We start from the raw sequence: 24,730 nt of genomic DNA, 5'->3' as shown, positions 1-24,730 counted from the left end.
CCTTTGTTTTAAAAGATGAAATGCTTGCATTGCTTCTTCAGACCACTTGGACGGGTTAGCACCCTTCTTAGTGAAAGCAGTAATAGGCGCCACAATGGTGGAAAAGTCTCGTATAAACTTTCGGTAATAGTTGGCGAACCCTAAGAACCTCTGGACCCCTTTGAGGGTTAAGGGTACCGGCCAATTTTGGATTGCTTGTAGTTTCTCAGGATCCATCTCTAGTCCGGAACCGGACACAATGTACCCTAGAAATGGAATGGACTTGACTTCAAAGACGCATTTTTCTAATTTGCAATAGAGATGATTGACACGGAGACTGGACAGAACCTCTTTAACCCAAAAACGATGTTCCTCTAAATCGTTGGCAAAAATGAGGATATCGTCTAGATAGACCACGACATGACGGTATAGAATGTCTCTGAAGATCTCATTGACAAAATGCTGGAAGACAGCTGGAGCATTGCTCAATCCGAAGGGCATGACGAGGTACTCATAATGTCCGTCACGGGTGTTAAAGGCGGTCTTCCACTCGTCACCCTCACGGATCCGGATGAGATTGTATGCACCTCGCAAGTCCAGCTTTGTAAAGATGGTAGCTCCGCTAACTCTGTCAAAGAGCTCGGTAATCAGGGGTAAAGGATAACGGTTCTTGATGGTAATGTCGTTCAAACCTCTGTAGTCGATGCACGGCCGCAGACCACCATCTTTCTTTTTTACAAAAAAGAAGCCTGCGCCGGCTGGAGAAGAAGAAGGTCGAATGAACCCCTTTGCTAGGTTCTCTTTAATATATTCCTCCATAGAATGCGTCTCAGGCAGAGACAACGGATAAGTTCGGCCTCGAGGTGGAACCTTCCCTGGAACGAGATCAATCGGACAGTCCCATTCTCTATGAGGAGGAAGGATATCAGCAGAAGCTTTACTGAACACATCCGTGAAATCTTGATATGGAGGAGGTGGAACATCAGACGACCTGGGGGAGGAAGAACAGACAGGCAATACTTTAAACAAACATGTCTCAGCACAGGAGGAACCCCATGCCAGGATTTGCGTAGTCGTCCAATCAATTGTAGGATTGTGAAGACGGAGCCATGGAAGGCCCAGGACCACAGGATGTGTGGCTCTTGGAATCACTAAAAAAGAAATAAGTTCGGAATGAAGAACTCCCACTCTCAGACGAACTGGTAGAGTCCTTAAAGAAATAACTGCATCAAAAATTTTGCTGCCATCCACGGCAGTTAAAGAAATGGACGAAGGAAGTCTCTCGGTGGGTAGGGACCACCGTTTAACATAGGCTTCGGTAATAAAGTTCCCAGCCGCTCCGGAATCAAGGAGGGCAATGACGTTCCGATAACGTTGAGCAACTTGAAGCGAGACTGGGAGATTACAATCTTGAGGAGATGGAGAGGAGATCATTACTCCTAGCCGGCCCTCTCCTTGGCGAGCTAGGATTTGGAGTTTCCCGGACGTTTGGGACAGGCATTAATGGTGTGAGACGGAGCTGCACAATAGAGACAGAGAAACTCGGAGAGACGTCTTCGGCGCTCAGCAGGAGTTAAACGGGAACGGCCAAGTTGCATGGGCTCATCTTTAGATGGTGACAGTTGACGAGGAGGAGGAGCAGAAGATTTTGGAGCAGATGATCTTCCACGCTCAGTTGCTCTCTCTCTGAAACGTAAATCAACTTTCGTGCAGAGTGAGATTAGCTCATCTAACTTAGAAGGTAAGTCTCTGGTAGCTAACTCATCTTTAATACGCTCAGATAAGCCATGCCAGAATGCAGCATACAGGGCCTCGTCGTTCCATGCCAGTTCGGATGCCAGGATCTGGAACTGTATCAGATATTGTCCTACAGTACGTGACCCCTGGCGTAAACGGAGAATCTCGGATGAAGCTGAGGTTACCCGGCCTGGCTCGTCGAAGATGCGCCTGAATGTTGACACGAAGGCAGTGTAGGAAGATAGCAGGGTGTCGGACCTCTCCCATAACGGTGATGCCCAATCAAGGGCTGAGCCACTGAGAAGAGAAATAATGTAGGCAATTTTTGTACGGTCACTGGGAAAATTGCCAGGTTGTAGCTCAAACTGAATCTCACACTGGTTGAGAAATCCCCTGCAGAATCTTGGAGATCCGTCAAATTTTGCTGGCGTTGGAAGATGAAGACGTGGAGCAGAAATGGGTAAGGTGGGTGGGGTTATAGCTGGAGTCACTGTGGTTGACGCACCAGACGCGCCTGATCCACGGAGAGTTGTCTGAATCCCATCCAGCCGAGTAGAGAGATCCTGGAGACAGCGGATGATGTGGCCCTGTGCAGCCTCCTGATGTTCTAGTCGGGCTGCCAGTTCTTGCATCGGCCTGGTCGCTTGATCCTGGTCTCCGGCTGGATTCATTAGGTCAGTGCTTACTGTCACAACTGAGGGCCTGAGCTGACGGGGGGCAGCCTCAGTTGTAGGGGCTGAGATGTACCGGAACCTGGGAGGTTGTATCAGACCCCTGGACATGTAAGTAACATGAATAATAACTGCCCGAAGGCGTGACCACGACAACTTGGATAAAAGTCAATGATGTTTATTATGACAACTCCGCAACACAGCAGCAGTAAAAGAAAACGTAAAAGTCAGCAAAGAATAAATACAGTTCCTGGGTACTACAGGATGGCAGGAGCCACAGGGCACTGGTAGTGTGAGATAGTTCTTATGATCTTCTAGATGGAAAGTCCTTACCAGGCCCGACTGTAGCAATGGAGATAACCCAGGATTGTGCCAGCTGGTGTTCCAGGAAAAGCTGGGTTGCTGAAGATAAAACAGCTGCTGTGGATACTGGCTGGAACCAGACTGTTGTTAGCACGGAGTGGATACTGGCTGGAACCAGTTAAATAATAAATGAACTTGGGAGCGATGAAATATGAACTGAAATGTAGAACTTGAGAGCGGAGAAATAATAATACCGGTGGAGAGTGGTAAAGTGTAGAAAGGACACCGGCCCTTTAAGGGAAGCTGTACTCTGCTGGAAGCTGAGCTGGAAGCAGGTAATGTTGTAGCTGGAAACAGATGAATCCACAATGGATTGGAGAGTCAGGCTACACCGCAGGTGGAATGCTGGTGCGGGTCTCTATGGTGGAAGTCTTGAGACAGGAGCTGGAACCTGGAAGACAATCACAGGAGAGAGACAAACAGGAACTAGGTTTGACAACCAAAGCACTGACGCCTTCCTTGCTCAGGCACAGTGTATTTATACCTGCAGCAAGGAAGGGATTGGCTAGGCAATTATGCAGATTATCAATACTGAGAACAGATTGGTGGAAATGATCAGCTGACAGAATCCAAGATGGCTGCGCCCATGCAGACACTTGGAGGGAAGTTTGGTTTGTAATCCATGTGGTAATGAAAACAGTAATGGCGGCGCCGGCCACCGGAGACAGGAGGCGCCAGGCTGACAGATGCACATCCAACCACGCGGACACAGCGGAGGCCGCGGCTGACGTAATCGCCACTCAGACACTCTGCATGCAGAAGTTCAGGGACGGCGGCGGAGGCCGCGGGAGACGCCATGCCAGGTGTAATATGGCGTTTACTGTGACAGCGTCCCAGAGTGACAGGAGAGGATACAGGAATGTACACATCAGGATAACAGATGGAATCCGGTCCTGGAGCGCTGAGCCAGCCTTAGGAGGCATCTGATGGGTAAGAAATGGCGTCCAGATACCCGGATCGTGACAGGGTTCCATTAAGGTCCAGATTTCGGCTCTATCGATCTTCTTCCAGAAAGAACTGGCTTCACTACCTGAAGTTCAGACATTTGTTAAGGGAGTGCTGCATATTCAGCCCCCTTTTGTGCCCCCAGTGGCACCTTGGGATCTCAACGTGGTGTTGGATTTCCTAAAGTCACATTGGTTTGAACCACTTAAAACCGTGGAACTAAAATATCTTACGTGGAAAGTGGTCATGCTGTTGGCCTTGGCTTCGGCCAGGCGTATGTCAGAATTGGCGGCTTTGTCATGTAAAAGCCCTTATCTGATTTTCCATATGGATAGGGCGGAATTGAGGACTCGTCCCCAATTTCTCCCAAAGGTGGTTTCAGCTTTTCATTTGAACCAGCCTATTGTGGTGCCTGCGGCTACTCGTGACTTGGAGGATTCCAAGTTGCTGGACGTAGTCCGGGCCCTAAAAATCTATGTTTCCAGGACAGCTGGAGTCAGAAAGATTGACTCGCTATTTATCCTGCATGCACCCAACAAGTTGGGTGCGCCTGCTTCAAAGCAGACTATTGCTCGCTGGATCTGTAGCACGATTAAAACTTGCACATTCTGCGGCTGGACTGCCGCATCCTAAATCTGTAAAAGCCCATTCCACGAGGAAGGTGGGCTCTTCTTGGGCGGCTGCCCGAGGGGTCTCGGCTTTACAACTTTGCCGAGCAGCTACTTGGTTGGGGTCAAACACATTTGCTAAATTCTACAAGTTTGATACCCTGGCTGAGGAGGACCTAGAGTTCGCTCATTCGGTGCTGCAGAGTCATCCGCACTCTCCCACCCGTTTGGGAGATTTGGTATAATCCCCATGGTCCTTACGGAGTTCCGAGCATCCACTTAGGACGTTAGAGAAAATAAGATTTTACTCATCGGTAAATCTATTTCTCGTAGTCCGTAGTGGATGCTGGGCGCCCGTCCCAAGTGCGGATTGTCTGCAATACTTGTATTTAGTTATTGTTTAACTAAAGGGTTATTGTTGAGCCATCTGTTGAGAGGCTCAGTTATATTTCATACTGTTAACTGGGTATAGTATCACGAGTTATACGGTGTGATTGGTGTGGCTGGTATGAGTCTTACCCGGGATTCCAAATCCTTTCCTTATTGTGTCAGCTCTTCCGGGCACAGTATCCTAACTGAGGTCTGGAGGAGGGTCATAGAGGGAGGAGCCAGTGCACACCAGGTAGTCCTAAAGCTTTCTTTAGTTGTGCCCAGTCTCCTGCGGAGCCGCTATTCCCCATGGTCCTTACGGAGTTCCCAGCATCCACTACGGACTACGAGAAATAGATTTACCGGTGAGTAAAATCTTATTTTCCCAGGGCTACAGACTGGAGTTCCAAGACCTCCCACCTCACAGATTCTTCAAATCAGGCTTACCAGCTTCACAAGAGGCAAGTATAACTTTACAGCAGGCCATCCAAAAACTGGTACAGACTCAAGTCATTGTTCCAGTTCCACCTCATCTGCACAACAAGGGCTACTTTTCTAACTTGTTTGTAGTACCGAAACTGGACAGTTCGGTACGACTAATTCTGAACCTCAAGTCCTTGAATCCGTTCTTAAAAGTGTTCAAGTTCAAGATGTAGTCTCTGAGAGCGGTGATTCCAGCTCGATCTGTTGGACAAATGGTCTGGATTGCATCTTCACATGCACCAGAGGATCCGTCTGTCACCAAAAGCCAGGATCTCCCTTCTGTGGTGGCTACAGATTTCACACCTCGCTGAGGGTCGGCTATTCGGAATTCAGGGCTGGATTCTGTTAACCACGGAGGCACGCCTCAGAGGTTGGGGAGCAGTCACCCAGGGGGTGCAGTTTCAAGGAAGATGTTCAAGTCAGGAAGTCACCCTTCCAATCAACATTCTGGAACTAATGGTCATATACAACACCCTTCTGCAGGCCTTTTATCTTCTTCACGATCGGGCCATTCAGGTCCAGTCGGACAATGTGATGGCAGTGATGTACATAAACCGACAGGGCGGAACGAAAAGCAGAGCAGCAATGTCAGGGGTGTCAAGAATTCTACTCTGGGCAGAAATAAAATGCTGTGGCTTTGTCAGCGGTCTTCATTCCGGGAGTAGACAACTGGGAAGCAGACTTCCTCAGCAGACACGACCTGCACCCGGGGGAGTGGGGCCTTCACCCAGAAGGGTTCAGGTGCTTGACACGGTGGGGATAGCCACACATCGACATGATGTCCTCTCTTCTCAACAAGAAGCTCAAGCGGTATTGTTCCAGGTCGAGAGACCCACAGGCAGTGGCGGTAGACGCTCTGACAACTCCATGGGTCTATCATATGGTGTACGTGTTTCCTCCACTTCCTCTGATCCCAAGAATTCTCAAAAGAATAAAAAGGGAAAAGGTTCAACCAATACTCATAGCTCCGGACTGGCCAAGAAGGGCCTGGTACGCAGACCTTCTGGAGATGCTCCTCGAAGATCCGTGGCCTCTACCTCTTTACGAGTATCTTCTGCAACAGGGTCCATTTGTCTATCAGGACTTACGGTGGCTACTTTTGACAGCATGGAAGTTGAACGGCTGATTCTAGCCAGAAGAGGGATCCCTAACAAAGTTATCCCGACTATGATCCAAGCCAGAAAGGGGGTAACGTCTAAACATTACCACCGTATTTGGAAGAAATACGTCTCTTGGTGTGAGAGCAGAAAATATTCTGCTGTGGAATTTCACCTGGGATGTTTCCTGCTTTTTCTGCAGGCGGGTGTGGGTGTTGGCCTACATCTGGGCTCCATAAAAGTCCAGATTTCAGCCTTGTCCATTTTCTTTCAAAAACAATTGGCTTCTCTCCCTGAGGTCCAGACGTTTTTAAAAGGTGTTCTGCGCATCCAACCTCCCTTTGTGCCTCCCACGGCACCTTGGGATCTCAATTTGGTGCTGCGGTTCCTCCAATCGGACTGGTTTGAACCGTTACATGAGGTTGACGTTAAGTACCTTTCGTGGAAGACCGTCACAGTGCTGGCCTTGGCTTCAGCAAGACATGTGTCGGAGCTAGGGGCGTTTGTCTCATAAGAGTCCCTACTTAATTTTTCTTGAGGACAGAGCTGAACTCAGAACCCGTCAGCAATTTCTTCCTAAGGTGGTGTCCGCGTTTCACATTAACCAACTTATTGTGGTTCCGGCTGTTACGGACATCTCTGCTACTTCAAAGTCTTTGGATGTTGTGAGGGCTTTGAAGGTGTATGTAAAGAGAACAGCTCGTCACAGGAAATCAGACTCGCTGTTCGTTCTATATGATCATAATAAAATTGGGTATCCTGCTTCAAAACAGACAATTGCACGCTGGATCAGGTTCACTATCCAGCATGCTTATTCCACGGCAGATTTGCTGGTTCCGAAATCTGTACAGGCCCACTCTACTAGGGGTCGGTGGGTTCTTTCTGGCCGGCTGCCCGGTGTGTCTCTGCTTTACAGCTCTGCCGAGCAACTACTTGGACAGGTTCGAACACGTTTGCCAAGTTCTACAAGTTCGATACTTTGGCCTCTGAGGACCTTCAGTTTGGTTAATCAGTTCTGCAGGAACCTCCGCACTCTCCCACCTGCTTTGGGAGCTTTGGTACATCCCCATGGTACTAAATGGAACCCCAGTATCCTCTAGGACGTAAAAGAAAATAGGATTTTAATTACCTACCGGTAAATCCTTTTCTCGTAGTCTGTAGAGGATACTGGGCGCCCGCCCGGTGCTTCGTTCTATCTGCACTGTTACTTGGTTAAGTATTGTTGATTCAGCTGTTGTTCCTGTTTAAAGTTGTGTTAGCATAGGTTTCCTCTGTTTTGTGTGTGCTGGCTTGGAATCTCACCACTATATTTATCTATTCTTCTCTCAAAATATGTCTGTCTCCTTGGGCACAGTTTCTGGTAGGAGTGGCATAGAGGGAGGAGCCAGCCCACACTATCAAATTCTTAAAGTGCCCATGGCTCCTAGTGGACCTGTCTATACCCCATTGTACTAAATGGAACCCAGTATCCTCTATGGACAACGAGAAAAGAATTTACCAGTAGGTAATTAAAATCATATTATAATGCCCCCAAATCACCACTCACCAAAGCTCTCTAAACAGCGATGGGCAATCAGCAGTATTTGTTCATAGAATCAATCTTATACACATTTGGGCTCAATTAAAATAAATAATCCAAACTTAGAACACAAAAAGTAGGAAAAAATGAGAATTTGCAATTAAACCTTCTGCCTACAACAGCAAATGCAGGGAGATAAATGGGACCAGGCAAACCCAGCTCCCTGCCTCCCCTAGAGAGTAAAGAAGTTGGTAAAAGAAAAGCCTTCTCTTATGACGTCTTTTCTCGCTTCCTCCAATGTCTTGTTTTCTTTGGAGGATAGCTGGGCACATTTCCCTGTTTAAAAAAAGTGCAGGGCACGGCGCCTTGCTTAAAAAGGGTACACTGCATCCCTGCTGGCTCTCATCCCTTTTAGCTTACCTAGAGAGGAGGAGGCCTGTGTGCAGCTCCGCCAGGACCCTCTCCTCTCTAGCCGGCGGCAGTGCTGTGACTCTGGGCACTAGGGTCTCTAGGGGAATTGTAAAGCGCTTTGAGTCCTATTAGGAGAAAAGTGCTATATAAATATTATTATTATAATAATAATTATTATTATAATTATTGGATCCATTTGATATTTATCTGTGAACACAGGGTTTGGAACATCTGGCCTATAGATGGGATTGGATTAAGGTCTGCTAAGTGTCTAAATGAAGAGTGTCTGCTACTGGAGATGACTCTGGGACTGAGGTTAGACGGACAACAGGTCTTGAACTGGAAATAACTGAGACTGGACTGGAACTGGAGGGTGACCGGACTGGAACCAGTAGTGGATCTGGAATCTAGAACCGGTAGTGGGACTGTAGATGCTGAACTAGAAAGAATGGTGCGGTAGCTGGACACCAGGTTGATACTGGTGGTACTGTACGCTGGCAGGGACCAACGCTACTGTAGCTGGACATAACTGAGCATGGATAGCAATGTAGTAATCTCTGGACACTGGAAGATACAGTCTGTGCTACAGGAAGCATGTATTGTGACAAGCATCTAGGAAATATACACACAGAATCATAAGAGTGCACCAGACCAGCATTTGGTAATAGGTCTTAGATTAACACTGTGCAATTTGGAAACTGCATGCTGGAAACTCACAGATGTTTAGCCTTGGAGGAATCGCAGCAAGCTATGAAGCAAGCACTTGCACACAGCTATAGATACCGAAGACTGGAAACAAATATGCACTTGAGAGTTAAGAAATCAATGAGCTGTAGCAGAAATCTGTGCAAGCTGTGACACTGGAAAGAGGTTTGCTGTAACTTAGGGGTCTATTTACTTAGACTTGGATGGAGGTAAAGTAGATGGAGATAAAGTACCAGCCAATCAGGTCCTAACTGTCATTTTTCAAACCCAGCCTGTGACATGGTAGTTAGGAGCTGGTACTTTATCTCCATCCACTTTATCTCTTGAAGTAAGCTGAACATAATTCTGGAATCAGTGGTAGGAAGGCTTCACAGACAGGGAACCCAGGAATGCAGGAAACTGAGAACTATACTCTGGAGCCAGGATAAGTAATGAGGGTTGCTGCAAACAGGAGCCTAGTAGTCAAGATGTGACTTATTGCTCTGACCCTGAAATAATGGCCAGAGAATGCTTACATAGGAGTTGCAGTTCTCTGGCTTCCAAGGTCAGCTGAGGCTAGGAGCACTCTGACTGGAGGTAATGCAGTCAGTTGACATGCTCCAAGATGGCAAGCAGAAAACCTGACCTGTGAAACAGGTAAGTGAAAAGTCCCTCAGTACATGAAAACTGGATTGTCCATGGCATGTATACAGATGTAGCCATGCTGAGCTCTGCAGCAATGTGTTTTAGTTGCTACAAAGAGGTAGGCTTAAAGGAAATGTGAGGTAAAATTTATTTACAGAAAGGATATTGGATAAGTGGAATCGCTTCCTATCAGCTGTGGAAGAGGCTAAGACAGCATACTTGGGACAGACAAGAATATCCTTGCAAAGAACTAAGAATCAAATAGGGTTGAGGGTACAGGACGGAGCAAGGGGGGCAGGGTGCCATGTGCCCCACTGTCGCAGAGTGTTGCCAGCCGCTTCCTCAGACAGTGTTAAATGGCCCTGACTGTGACTGCTAGCTGACTATGACTGTCGGCTGCAGCCATGATTAGGTGATCTCTCCACGCCGGATTTACTGCCTGATCAGTGAAACACTGGGCTGCGAGCTACAGAGGAGGCCATGTGTTACAGCGCTGCTCGGCAGTTGCTATGACAGAGGAGGAGAAGACCTGACTCTGGGATGAGACTATCCATGTGCTGCTCGACAGTTGCTATGACAGAGGAGGAGAAGACCTGACTCTGGGATGAGACTATCCATGCGCTGCTCGACAGTTGCTATGACAGAGGAGGAGAAGACCTGACTCTGGGATGAGCTTGGAGCTGGGGGTGGAGGGAGAGGCAGTGGCTGCTGCTGCTCCTAGTGCTCTGATCGGCCCGCCTGTGGTGTCACTCATCAAACACACTACAAGAAGGAAGGTGAGGCCTGGGCACAGTGCCTTTTATTGGTGATCCCATGTAATCTATCAGAACCACAAAACGTGGGTGTCATGTATGTGGCATGGACAGATGGGCATATGGTCACTGTTTCTCTCCCTCATTTGTTCTATAGTTTTAATAAATTGATTTTCTGAAGTGTAAAACCCACAAAGCACAGGGGGACATGTAAACTCTACACATATTCAAGCGTCAGGGATTTAACCAATGACCTCAGTCCTGGGAAGGCACTCCCTGTGAACACTCAGTTGCCTCTTCCTGTCAATCCTCTTGCAAACGCCTGTGCAATCTGATTTTTCGCACCATCTCATCGCTGACTGGCGATGCCCGTTGTTGTTGTTGTTGTCCGACGTGCATGCGCATTGCGGTGCATGCGCAGTTAGGACCTGTTCGTCCGCTGTGCGAAAACGCACAGTAGCGATCAGATCTGAATGACCTCCAGGGTCCTCAAAGCTCTGGTGCTCTTAGCTCTGGCAGTATATAAGTAATCGGAGCCGGCCCTAACCAATATGATGCCCTAGGCAAGATTTTGGCTGGTGCCCCCTAGCACCGCCGCTAGTTCTGAAGGAGATGCCTGGCGTGAGTCAGCTGGCAGCTCTGCTAACGTTGGGCGCCTTTTGTTTATGAAAATGCATCTTATTTGCATTACTATGTGGCTAGGATGCACAAGCAGCTTCTGCTGATAAAAATGATATGTGGCATGCCTATATTCTGTGTGCGACTGCGGCTGTATTTGCATACGAAATGTTACATTATAGTGATTTCCAGGAATACACTGCAACGTAGCATTTCGCATGCAGATAGATCAGCAGTCACACACAGAATATAGGCATGCCGCATATCATTTTAATCAGCAGAAGCTGCTGGTGCCCCTAAGCATACCAAATGCCCTAGGCATTTGCCTAGTTTGCCTATACCTAAGGCCGGCTCTGTAAGTAATGGTAATAATAAAGTACAGATAGCCTAAGCAGTGATTTAACTCAATGGGTTTGAATGTTGCATCAACCAGATGAGTAATGTGAGGAATTTGGGAAGGGAGCTGAAACAGGAGATCCTGATTGAACTGACAAGATACGTACTGATACAGGTTGAGTATCCCTTATCCAAAATGCTTGGGACCAGAAGTATTTTGGATATCGGATTTTTCTGTATTTTGGAATAATTGCATAACATAATGAGATATCAGGGCGATGGGACCTAAGTCTAAGCACAGAATGCATTTATGTTTCATTTACACCTTATACACACAGCCTGAAGGTCATTTTAGCCAATATTTTTTATAACTTTGTGCATGAAACAAAGTGTGTCTACATTCACACAATTCATTTATGTTTCTCTGACGTCCTAGTGGATGCTGGGAACTCCGTAAGGACCATGGGGAATAGCGGCTCCGCAGGAGACTGGGCACAAAAGTAAAAGCTTTAGGACTACCTGGTGTGCACTGGCTCCTCCCCCTATGACCCTCCTCCAAGCCTCAGATAGATTTTTGTGCCCGGCCGAGAAGGGTGCACACTAGGGGCTCTCCTGAGCTTCTTAGTGAAAGTTTTAGGTTTGTTATTTTCAGTGAGACCTGCTGGCAACAGGCTCACTGCATCGAGGGACTAAGGGGAGAAGAAGCGAACTCACCTGAAGTGCAGAGTGGATTGGGCTTCTTAGGCTACTGGACACCATTAGCTCCAGAGGGACCGAACACAGGCCCAGCCTCGGAGCTCGGTCCCAGAGCCGCGCCGCCGGCCCCCTTACAGAGCCAGAAGCAAGAAGAGGTCCGGAAAAATCGGCGGCAGAAGACATCAGTCTTCAACAAGGTAGCGCACAGCACTGCAGCTGTGTGCCATTGTTACTCAGGCACACTTCACACTCCGGTCACTGAGGGTGCAGGGCGCTAGGGGGGGGGGCGCCCTGAGCAGCAATGTAAAACACCTTGGCTGGCATAAATACACCACATATAACCCCCAGGGCTATATGGATGTATTTTAACCCCTGCCAGAACTTACAAAAAAGCGGGAGAAAAGGCAGCCGAGAAGGGGGCGGAGCCTATCTCCTCAGCACACAGGCGCCATTTTCCATCACAGCTCCGCTGGAAGGACGTCTCCCTGACTCTCCCCTGCAGTCCTGCACTACAGAAAAGGGTAAAAAAGAGAGGGGGGGCACTAATTTGGCGCAGTTTTGATACTAACAGCAGCTATAAAGGGAAAAGCACATTTTATAGTGGTATTCCTGTTTATATATAGCGCTCTGGTGTGTGCTGGCATACTCTCCCTCTGTCTCCCCAAAGGGCTAGTGGGGTCCTGTCCTCTATCAGAGCATTCCCTGTGTGTGTGCGGTGTGTCGGTACGATTGTGTCGACATGTTTGAGGAGGAAAATGAGATGGAGGCGGAGCAATTGCCTATTATACAGTTGTCACCCCCTGGGGAGTCGACACCTGAGTGGATGAGCTTATGGAAGGAATTGCGTGACAGTGTCAGCTCGTTACGACAGACAGTTGACGACATAAGACAGCCGGCTACTCAGCTTGTGCCTGTCCAAGGGTCTCAAACGCCATCAGGGGCTTTAAAACGCCCGTTACCTCAAATGGCAGACACAGACACGGATACTGACTCCAGTGTCGACGATGATGAGACAAACGTGACTTCCACTAGGGCCACACGTTACATGATTGAAGCAATTAAAAATGTATTGCATATATCTGATAATACAAGTACCACTAAAAAGGGTATTATGTTTGGTGAGAAAAAACTGCCTGTAGTTTTTCCTATATCCGAGGAATTAAATGAAGTGTGTGATGAGGCGTGGGTTTCCCCCGATAAAAAACTGATAATTCCTAAAAGGTTATTGGCATCGTACCCTTTCCCGCCAGAGGATAGGGCACGTTGGGAAACACCCCCTAGGGTGGATAAAGCACTCACACGTTTGTCGAAACAGGTAGCACTACCCTCTCCTGATACGGCCGCCCTAAAGGAACCTGCCGATTAGAAAGCTGGAGAATATCCTAAAATGTATATACTCTCACACGGGTGTTAAACTGCGACCAGCAATCGCCTCAGCCTGGATGTGCAGTGCGGGCCTGGCGTGGTCGGATTCCCTGACTGAAAATATTGATACCCTAGATAGGGACAGTATATTACTGACTATAGAGCATTTGAAGGATGCATTTCTATATATGCGTGATGCACAGAGGAATATTTGCCGACTGGCATCAAGAGTTAGCGCGCTGTCCATTTCTGCTAGAAGAGGTTTATGGACGCGGCAGTGGTCAGGTGATGCGGATTCTAAAAGGCACATGGAAGTATTGCCTTATAAGGGAGAGGAGTTATTTGGGGTAGGTCTATCAGACCTGGTAGCCACGGCAACTGCTGGAAAATCCAAATTTTTACCCCAGGTAGCTTCTCAACCTAAGAAGACGCCATATTATCAGGCGCAGTCCTTTCGGCCCCATAAGGGCAAGCGGGCAAAAGGCGCCTCATTTATGCCCCGTGGCAGAGGGAGAGGAAAAAGGCTGCAACGAACAGCCAGTTCCCAGGAACAAAAGCCCTCCCCCGCCTCCGCAAAGTCCTCAGCATGACGCTGGGGCTTTACAAGCAGACACGGTGGGGGCCCGTCTCAAGAAGTTCAGTGCGCAGTGGGCTCACTCGCAAGTGGACCCCTGGATCCTTCAAGTGGTATCTCAGGGGTACAAATTGGAATTCGAGACGTCTCCCCCTCGCCGTTTTCTAAAGTCTGCTTTACCGACGTCTCCCTCAGACAGGGAGGCAGTATTGGATGCCATTCACAAGCTGTATTACCCAGCAGGTGATAATCAAGGTACCCCTCCTGCAACAGGGAAAGGGGTACTATTCCACACTATTTGTGGTACCGAAGCCGGACGGCTCGGTGAGACCAATTTTAAACCTAAAATCCTTGAACACTTACATACAAAGGTTCAAATTCAAGATGGAGTCACTCAGAGCAGTGATTGCAAACCTGGAAGACGGGGACTATATGGTGTCTCTGGACATCAAAGATGCTTACCTACATGTCCAAATTTGCCCTTCTCACCAAGGGTACCTCAGGTTTGTGGTACAGAACTGTCACTATCAGTTTCAGACGCTGCCGTTTGGATTGTCCACGGCACCCCGGGTCTTTACCAAGGTAATGGCCGAAATGATGATACTCCTTCGAAAAAAGGGAGTTTTAGTTATCCCTTACTTGGACGATCTCCTGATAAGGGCAAAATCCAGGGAACAGTTGGAAGTCGGGGTAGCACTATCTCAGATAGTGCTGCGCCAGCACGGTTGGATTCTCATTATTCCAAAATCTCAGCTGATCCCGACTACCCGACTCCTATTCCTAGGGATGATCCTGGACACAGTCCAGAAAAAGGTGTTTCTCCCGGAGGAGAAAGCCAGGGAGTTATCCGAACTAGTCAGAAATCTCATAAAACCAGGCCAAGTCTCAGTGCATCAATGCACAAGGGTCCTGGGAAAGATGGTGGCTTCTTACGAAGCAATCCCATTCGGCAGATTCCACGCAAGAACCTTCCAGTGGGATCTGCTAGACAATTGGTCCGGGTCGCATCTTCAGATGCATCAGCGGATAATCTTGTCACCAAGGACAAGGGTGTCTCTCCTGTGGTGGTTGCAGAGTGCTCATCTTCTAGAGGGCCGCAGATTCGGCATTCAGGACTGGGTCCTGGTGACCACGGATGCCAGCCTGAGAGGCTGGGGAGCAGTCACACAGGGACGAAATTTCCAGGGCTTGTGGTCAAGCCCGGAGACATCACTCCACATAAATATCCTGGAGCTAAGGGCCATCTACAATGCTCTAAGCCTAGCAAGACCTCTGCTTCAAGGTCAGCCGGTGCTGATCCAGTCAGACAACATCACGGCAGTCGCCCACGTAAACAGACAGGGCGGCACAAGAAGCAGGAGGGCAATGACAGAAGTTGCAAGGATTCTTCGCTGGGCGGAAAATCATGTGATAGCACTGTCAGCAGTGTTCATTCCGGGAGTGGACAACTGGGAAGCAGACTTCCTCAGCAGGCACGACCTCCATCCGGGGGAGTGGGGACTTCACACAGAAGTCTTCCACATGATTGTGAACCGTTGGGAAAAACCAAAGGTGGACATGATGGCGTCCCGCCTCAACAAAAAACTGGACAGGTATTGCGCCAGGTCAAGGGACCCTCAGGCAATAGCTGTGGACGCTCTGGTAACACCGTGGGTGTACCAGTCAGTGTATGTGTTCCCTCCTCTGCCTCTCATACCCAAGGTACTGAGGATCATAAGAAGGAGAGGAGTAAGGACTATACTCGTGGCTCCGGATTGGCCAAGAAGGACTTGGTACCCGGAACTTCAAGAGATGCTCACAGAGGACCCGTGGCCTCTACCTCTAAGAAAGGACCTGCTTCAGCAGGGACCCTGTCTGTTCCAAGACTTACCGCGGCTGCGTTTGACGGCATGGCGGTTGAACGCCGGATCCTGAAGGAAAAAGGCATTCCGGATGAAGTCATCCCTACCCTGATCAAAGCCAGGAAGGATGTGACCGTGCAACATTATCACCGGATTTGGCGAAAATATGTTGCGTGGTGCGAGGCCAGGAAGGCCCCTACAGAGGAATTTCAACTGGGTCGTTTCCTACATTTCCTGCAAACAGGACTGTCTATGGGCCTAAAATTAGGGTCCATTAAGGTTCAAATTTCGGCCCTGTCGATTTTCTTCCAGAAAGAACTGGCTTCAGTTCCTGAAGTTCAGACGTTTGTCAAGGGGGTACTGCATATACAGCCTACTTTTGTGCCTCCAGTGGCACCTTGGGATCTCAATGTAGTTTTGGGGTTCCTAAAATCACATTGGTTTGAACCACTCTCCACTGTGGACTTAAAATATCTCACTTGGAAAGTGGTATTGTTGTTAGCCCTGGCTTCAGCCAGGCGTGTCTCAGAATTGGCGGCTTTATCCTATAAAAGCCCTTACCTAATTTTTCATACGGACAGGGCAGAATTGAGGACTCGTCCTCAATTTCTCCCTAAGGTGGTTTCAGCATTTCACTTGAACCAGCCTATTGTGGTGCCTGCGGCTACTAGGGACTTGGAGGACTCCAAGTTGCTGGACGTAGTCAGGGCCCTGAAAATATATGTTTCCAGGACGGCTGGAGTCAGGAAATCTGACTCGCTGTTTATCCTGTATGCACCCAATAAGCTGGGTGCTCCTGCTTCTAAGCAGACTATTGCTCGTTGGATTTGTAGTACAATTCAGCTTGCACATTCTGTGGCAGGCCTGCCACAGCCTAAATCTGTAAAAGCTCATTCCACAAGGAAGGTGGGCTCATCTTGGGCGGCTGCCCGAGGGGTCTCGGCTTTACAACTTTGCCGAGCAGCTACTTGGTCAGGGGCAAACACGTTTGCTAAATTCTACAAATTTGATACCCTGGCTGAGGAGGACCTGGAGTTCTCTCATTCGGTGCTGCAGAGTCATCCGCACTCTCCCGCCCGTTTGGGAGCTTTGGTATAATTCCCATGGTCCTTACGGAGTTCCCAGCATCCACTAGGACGTCAGAGAAAATAAGAATTTACTTACCGATAATTCTATTTCTCATAGTCCGTAGTGGATGCTGGGCGCCCATCCCAAGTGCGGATTGTCTGCAATACTTGTACATAGTTATTGTTACAAAAATCGGGTTATTATTGTTGTGAGCCATCTTTTCAGAGGCTCCTCTGTTATCATGCTGTTAACTGGGTTCAGATCACAGGTTGTACGGTGTGGCTGGTATGAGTCTTACCCGGGATTCAAAATCCTTCCTTATTGTGTACGCTCGTCCGGGCACAGTATCCTAACTGAGGCTTGGAGGAGGGTCATAGGGGGAGGAGCCAGTGCACACCAGGTAGTCCTAAAGCTTTTACTTTTGTGCCCAGTCTCCTGCGGAGCCGCTATTCCCCATGGTCCTTACGGAGTTCCCAGCATCCACTACGGACTATGAGAAATAGAATTATCGGTAAGTAAATTCTTATTTTCATATACACTTTATATACACAGCCTGAAGGTAATTTAATACAATATTTTTAATAACTTTGAGTATTAAACAAAGTTTGTGTGCATTGAGCCATCAGAAAACAAAGATTTCATTATCTCAGTCTCACTCAAAAAAATCAGTATTTCGGAATATTTGTATATGGGATACTCAACCTGTATATCAATAATCTGTGAATTTGTGATTCTCCTTTAAAATACTGTTATTATATGTAAATACTGAAACCTTCCAGGAATGGTTACTGTGAAAGAAACAGAGTACTGATAACTTGTACAGCACATGGAAGGGTCTTATCTAGTCACAGTGCTGCACTATCCATGTCCCCAGATGGGATATCAGATTACCATCTGAGATAGAGTAATGTAATCCTATTACTTCTGAGCCTAATAAATCCGCAGCCTGAGAGGTGGTGCAGATCAGTTTAGTCCCAGAGGAGAGCCCATGACGGGGGTGAGCACTGAGCACCAGGCATATCTTTGGCTGGATATGTGAAAACTGTTTGCATAGGGTAAGTGATGATAGCAGGCTCCCAAATTCAAATCAGAATCTTATCATTTGACTGTAGCATTGTGTCAACTTTGATGGCAAAGAGTTTCATAGCCTTTCATCATAGCTCTTATCAGATATATATTTTTGTGGGGAAAATACTGTCTCGCGTATATTCTAGTCCTAAATGGGCTGTTCTGGTCACTTTCCCAGAGAAATAGAATCTGTTTCCAATTTGATCAACCGCATGTGGGCCTAAATTGATCCATAACAAGCATTTGCCTTTGAGGCAGGATTCTGTTGGACTCTTTCACGATGAATAGCAAGATACTGTACATAGGAGGTAAACCTAGCTTATTTATTTATTCATCCAACTCTATTGGCTGCAAGCAGAAACCAGCAAGTTCATCTTGCACGGATAATCACCATTATATTTGTTCAACAAAACCTCAAGGATAATAAAATCTCCCCCCCCCCCTTATGTCTAGTTGTTATGGGTTACAAAACGTGTTGCCTGCAGCACTTTCCGCTCCTTGTTAGTGGCTTACATCAGCATAATGCTTTTGGCCATGATTGCCTATTACCTGTGTGCAGCCTCTGATATGTGTTTTCATCCGTGTTGGTGGCTGCAGTAGCTGCTAGTTGAAAATAATGAATTACAATGCATGGTAACATATTTATTTTACGTTGTATGTATACAGTCGTTACTACCTGTCCTTTCACTAGCCATTCATATCATATGACTGGAATCATTGAAACCTGACTGTTTAAAATTGCAAAGAACAGAGGATCTGTAGGAAGTAATTTCAAATGAATTAATATAAATACATCCAAATCATGAATTGTAGTTCCTTATTAAAGCAAAACTATGCAGAAACCCAATATAACTATTGTATAATAATTATAATTTCCTAAAAAAGAATAAGGATCAGCAAGGTGGCCCCAGGCATGAAAGAGTTAAGGGGGGTACACACGGAGAGATCCGTGTTTAAAATCTAAGCAATCTGACTATGCCCCTCCAGCGATAGGGCGCATCGCTACCACTGGTGCTAGATTGAGCCTGCATGCAGGCTCAATCTAGCGGGTCGCTCACTTCACCGCTGTGTGAAGTGAGCGGCCCCCTGTCCGTCCGCCCCCTCACTCAGTACATCGCACTGTGCTGAGCGGGGGGAGAGATGTGTGCTGCGTGGTCTGTGTTAAGATCGCTCACCACGCATCTCTCCCGTCAGTACCCCCCTTTAAAGTGCACATACACCTAAAGATTTATCTTCCAATCTGGCTGGTTGGAATGAAAATCTGGCAATGGATGGGAGCAAGTGACAGTGTACCATTTGAAATGGTCAACTGTCATTTGCTCCCATCCATGTCATTTGCTCCCATTTATTACCAGATTTTCCTTGCAACCAGCCAGATTGGAAGATAAATCTTTAGGTGTATGGGCACCCTTAAAGTGCAGTGGAGGTGGAGCCACCATATAGGCTGTAATTAAACGTCTATTTTTACTATCCGTTAGAAGTAGAAAACATGATTATTTACTATAACAGTCTGACACGTGTCTTATATGGAGACCCATTGCTCCCACAGTATGCAGGCAGATTGTCAACATGGTTAAAGATCTATAAGATTGATATGGTTAAAATGTTAACACCTGGAATATATTGATATGGACAGAATGTTGCATTAGGGTTAGGATTAGATTTATTGTAGAACCACATTCTGACCGTGTCAGCATTCATCTGTGCCGACATGCTGAATGCCAACATAGTGAACATGTTGACATTCTCATGTCAATATGATGAATGTTGGTCTAATGCTTCGACACCGCTTCCACAGGTAGTAAAACAGGAACTCCGAGGATCTTTGTGATGATGGCATTTAAAGCAGGTGCATGGGACTGTCGCTGCACCGTGCCTCTGTCATAGGCAGATCTGTTAGAGACGTGGATTTGTCTAACTATAAGCTGCTTGGGGTGAAACCATTTGTTGCCTCAGCAGAACTTCCATGTAATCCTGTAACGTCATATGCAGTCACTGTGCAGGTGTTCAGTTATTAACGAAAGTAGAACATACAGGAATTAATCATTTTCACCCAGTTTTAAATATGGGGTTGGAATTGTGAGATGAACATAAAACAAATGGTTTGATATACAGTAGAGGCTATCTAATTCAGTGGTACTAACCATAGTCTCTGAAATTCTCTGTAGTCATGGGGATTATAGCAGTCGCTAAGGGCTACAATATAAATATTGTGCTACAGAAACTGGTCCTCAAGTAGGTATGACAATAAAAGTTCTAAAAGCAAAATCCAAGCCAGTAAAAGTGACACGTGCTCAGCAATTTGCACTATATATCGGATTATAGAAAAGCAGAGAATGTGTTTCACACAGGTGGAAAGAAGTTGTTTAGTTGTACAGATTATATATTTTCCCTAGGGGGATTATAGAAACATAGAATTTGATGGTAGATAAGTACCACTTAGCCCATCTAGTCGGGTGTAGTAGGTATGCCGGCGGCTGGGCTCCCGGCAGCCAGCATACCGGCGCCGAAATCCCGACTGCCGGCATACCGACAGCTGGGCGAGCGCAAATGAGCCCCTTGCGGGCACAGTGGCGCACTATCTATTCTCCCTCCAGGGGGGTTGTGAACCCCCAAGAGGGAGAAAAGGTGTCTGTATGCCGGGTGTCGGGATTCCGGCGCCGGTATACTGTGCGCCGGGATTCCGACAGCTGGCAAACTGAAGACCACCCCATCTAGTCTGACCCTTTTTTACCATTTGATAACCTCAACCCTGTTTAATCCTTAGTTATTTGTAAGGATATTCTTATGTCTATCCCAAGCATGTTTGAATTGCTCTCCCGTTTTAGGGGTCTATTCATGAAGCAGTGAAAAGTGTGGAGAAGAGAGTCGGTAGAGAAGTTGCTCTGTATAATTTTATAGTTTGCAAATTTTAAATGTTACTTCAATGCTGATTGGTTGCCATGGACAACTTCTCCACTTGCTCACTTCTCCAAACTTATAGAATTTATAGCCTCTACCACATCTGATGGGAGGCTATTCCACTTATCCACGACCCTTTCTGTAAAGTAATTTTCCCTCAAGTTTCCTTTTAACCTACAGATGTGTCCTCATACATCTTGCCTCCCTCCACATTAAACAACCCTTCTAATCACGCCATGTCAATTTTAATTTCTGCTTTTGCATCACCAATCAATGGAATACAATTCTGCACTACCTTTGTACATTCACATTTTGTGGAATTCCTAGTACATAATAGTGATGAGTGAAGCTTAGAGAGCTGTTTTCTAAAATATTGTCCTCATTCTGCATTTGGCCACAAAGATTTGCTCATTTTGCTTAATTGTTCCCACTACTATCCAAGTAGAGATGAGTCTTTCTTTGAGGTGCGGTTACAGTGACACATCTCAGAGTCTGCTTTTGCTCCACCATTCCAGTGAAAGCCATTCAGTATTTCACAAAATATACATTTTACAAAGATTGTAAACTTATTCTGCTGTGCATCATGGTTGGGAAGGATGTTATTATTTGGAATCTATAGTTCAAGGGAGTTCAGTGAAGTTTCTGAAGGTGGATAGGTAGAGAGTTTGTTTTTTTTAAACCAAATTGTGAATGCTTCTTTAGCCATTAAGAGTTGTGGAGTGATTTTATTATTATTAATAATAATAATAATAATATTATTATTTTTAATATATAGTTACACACTTGCTCCTACAGATGTACAGACGGCAATCTCTACATTTTTTAGGAACCTATTTTTTATGGAAAATACACAAGTATATAGAATGAAGAAATGGTAGTGGCATTTTTACAAACAAATGTCTAGTACAAGTAAAGTGATTATCTGATGTGCCAGTGTGTGTAATCTTGTGTATATATAAGCAAGGATGCCCTCCATTTTGTGAATTATTGTGAATATTATGGATTATGTACTCCCTACTGTGAATTATTATGGATATTAGAAGTAGAGATGAGCGCCGGAAATTTTTCGGGTTTTGGTTTTGGGTTCGGTTCCGCGGCCGTGTTTTGGGTTCGACCGCGTTTTGGAAAAAACCTCACCGATTTTTTTTTGTCGGATTCGGGTGTGTTTTGGATTCGGGTGTTTTTTTCAAAAAAACCTAAAAAACAGCTTAAATCATAGAATTTGGGGGTCATTTTGATCCCAAAGTATTATTAACCTCATAAACCATAATTTCCACTCATTTTCAGTCTATTCTGAATACCTCACACCTCACAATATTATTTTTAGTCCTAAAATTTGCACCGAGGTCGCTGGATGACTAAGCTAAGCGACCCTAGTGGCCGACACAAACACCTGGCCCATCTAGGAGTGGCACTGCAGTGTCACGCAGGATGGCCCTTCCAAAAAACACTCCCCAAACAGCACATGACGCAAAGAAAAAAAGAGGCGCAATGAGGTAGCTGTGTGAGTAAGATAAGCGACCCTAGTGGCCGACACAAACACCGGGCCCATCTAGGAGTGGCACTGCAGTGTCACGCAGGATGGCCCTTCCAAAAAACACTCCCCAAACAGCACATGACGCAAAGAAAAAAAGAGGCGCAATGAGGTAGCTGTGTGAGTAAGATAAGCGACCCTAGTGGCCGACACAAACACCGGGCCCATCTAGGAGTGGCACTGCAGTGTCACGCAGGATGGCCCTTCCAAAAAACACTCCCCAAACAGCACATGACGCAAAGAAAAAAAGAGGCGCAATGAGGTAGCTGTGTGAGTAAGATAAGCGACCCTAGTGGCCGACACAAACACCGGCCCCATCTAGGAGTGGCACTGCAGTGTCACGCAGGATGGCCCTTCCAAAAAACACTCCCCATACAGCACATGACGCAAAGAAAAATTAAAGAAAAAAGAGGTGCAAGATGGAATTGTCCTTGGGCCCTCCCACCCACCCTTATGTTGTATAAACAGGACATGCACACTTTAACCAACCCATCATTTCAGTGACAGGGTCTGCCACACGACTGTGACTGAAATGACTGGATGGTTTGGACCCCCACCAAAAAAGAAGCAATTAATCTCTCCTTGCACAAACTGGCTCTACAGAGGCAAGATGTCCACCTCATCATCATCCTCCGATATATCACCGTGTACATCCCCCTCCTCACAGATTATCAATTCGTCCCCACTGGAATCCACCATCTCAGCTCCCTGTGTACTTTGTGGAGGCAATTGCTGCTGGTCAATGTCTCCACGGAGGAATTGATTATAATTCATTTTAATGAACATCATCTTCTCCACATTTTCTGGATGTAACCTCGTACGCCGATTGCTGACAAGGTGAGCGGCGGCACTAAACACTCTTTCGGAGTACACACTTGTGGGAGGGCAACTTAGGTAGAATAAAGCCAGTTTGTGCAAGGGCCTCCAAATTGCCTCTTTTTCCTGCCAGTATAAGTACGGACTGTGTGACGTGCCTACTTGGATGCGGTCACTCATATAATCCTCCACCATTCTTTCAATGGGGAGAGAATCATATGCAGTGACAGTAGACGACATGTCCGTAATCGTTGTCAGGTCCTTCAGTCCGGACCAGATGTCAGCATCAGCAGTCGCTCCAGACTGCCCTGCATCACCGCCAGCGGGTGGGCTCGGAATTCTGAGCCTTTTCCTCGCACCCCCAGTTGCGGGAGAATGTGAAGGAGGAGATGTTGACAGGTCGCGTTCCGCTTGACTTGACAATTTTCTCACCAGCAGGTCTTTCAACCCCAGCAGACTTGTGTCTGCCGGAAAGAGAGATCCAAGGTAGGCTTTAAATCTAGGATCGAGCACGGTGGCCAAAATGTAGTGCTCTGATTTCAACAGATTGACCACCCGTGAATCCTTGTTAAGCGAATTAAGGGCTCCATCCACAAGTCCCACATGCCTAGCGGAATCGCTCCGTGTTAGCTCCTCCTTCAATGTCTCCAGCTTCTTCTGCAAAAGCCTGATGAGGGGAATGACCTGACTCAGGCTGGCAGTGTCTGAACTGACTTCACGTGTGGCAAGTTCAAAGGGCAGCAGAACCTTGCACAACGTTGAAATCATTCTCCACTGCGCTTGAGACAGGTGCATTCCACCTCCTATATCGTGCTCAATTGTATAGGCTTGAATGGCCTTTTGCTGCTCCTCCAACCTCTGAAGCATATAGAGGGTTGAATTCCACCTCGTTACCACTTCTTGCTTCAGATGATGGCAGGGCAGGTTCAGTTGTTTTTGGTGGTGCTCCAGTCTTCTGTACGTGGTGCCTGTACGCCGAAAGTGTCCCGCAATTCTTCTGGCCACCGACAGCATCTCTTGCACGCCCCTGTCGTTTTTTAAAAAATTCTGCACCACCAAATTCAAGGTATGTGCAAAACATGGGACGTGCTGGAATTTGCCCATATTTAATGCACACACAATATTGCTGGCGTTGTCCGATGCCACAAATCCACAGGAGAGTCCAATTGGGGTAAGCCATTCCGCGATGATCTTCCTCAGTTGCCGTAAGAGGTTTTCAGCTGTGTGCGTATTCTGGAAAGCGGTGATACAAAGCGTAGCCTGCCTAGGAAAGAGTTGGCGTTTGCGAGATGCTGCTACTGGTGCCGCCGCTGCTGTTCTTGCGGCGGGAGTCCATACATCTACCCAGTGGGCTGTCACAGTCATATAGTCCTGACCCTGCCCTGCTCCACTTGTCCACATGTCCGTGGTTAAGTGGACATTGGGTACAACTGCATTTTTTAGGACACTGGTGAGTCTTTTTCTGACGTCCGTGTACATTCTCGGTATCGCCTGCCTAGAGAAGTGGAACCTAGATGGTATTTGGTAACGGGGGCACACTGCCTCAATAAATTGTCTAGTTCCCTGTGAACTAACGGCGGATACCGGACGCACGTCTAACACCAACATAGTTGTCAAGGCCTCAGTTATCCGCTTTGCAGCAGGATGACT

At 47.0% G+C, this 24,730-nt stretch overlaps 1 protein-coding gene across 3 annotated transcripts in view; it reads left to right on the top strand.

The window, feature by feature from the left end:
* Positions 1-24,730, top strand: part of PDE6G (phosphodiesterase 6G) — a 127,499-nt gene that overhangs the window by 14,609 nt on the left and 88,160 nt on the right. Inside the window, exon 1 of one of the 3 annotated variants that reach the window (XM_063961131.1) lies at positions 10,148-10,287. The exons of 1 other annotated variant lie outside the window; for it this stretch is intronic. The gene's annotated coding sequence lies outside the window, so the exon portion shown is untranslated. Of the gene's footprint in view, positions 1-10,147; positions 10,288-17,718; positions 17,817-24,730 lie in introns of those variants that run through there. One more of the 3 variants, XM_063961130.1, reaches the window with a different exon arrangement.

Source organism: Pseudophryne corroboree, chromosome 3 (genome assembly GCF_028390025.1).
Source record: "Pseudophryne corroboree isolate aPseCor3 chromosome 3, aPseCor3.hap2, whole genome shotgun sequence".
In the NCBI taxonomy this organism is placed as follows: domain Eukaryota; kingdom Metazoa; phylum Chordata; class Amphibia; order Anura; family Myobatrachidae; genus Pseudophryne; species Pseudophryne corroboree.
The sequence above is the reverse complement of the archived record's forward strand: the minus strand, read 5'-3'. Positions and strand labels throughout refer to the sequence as shown.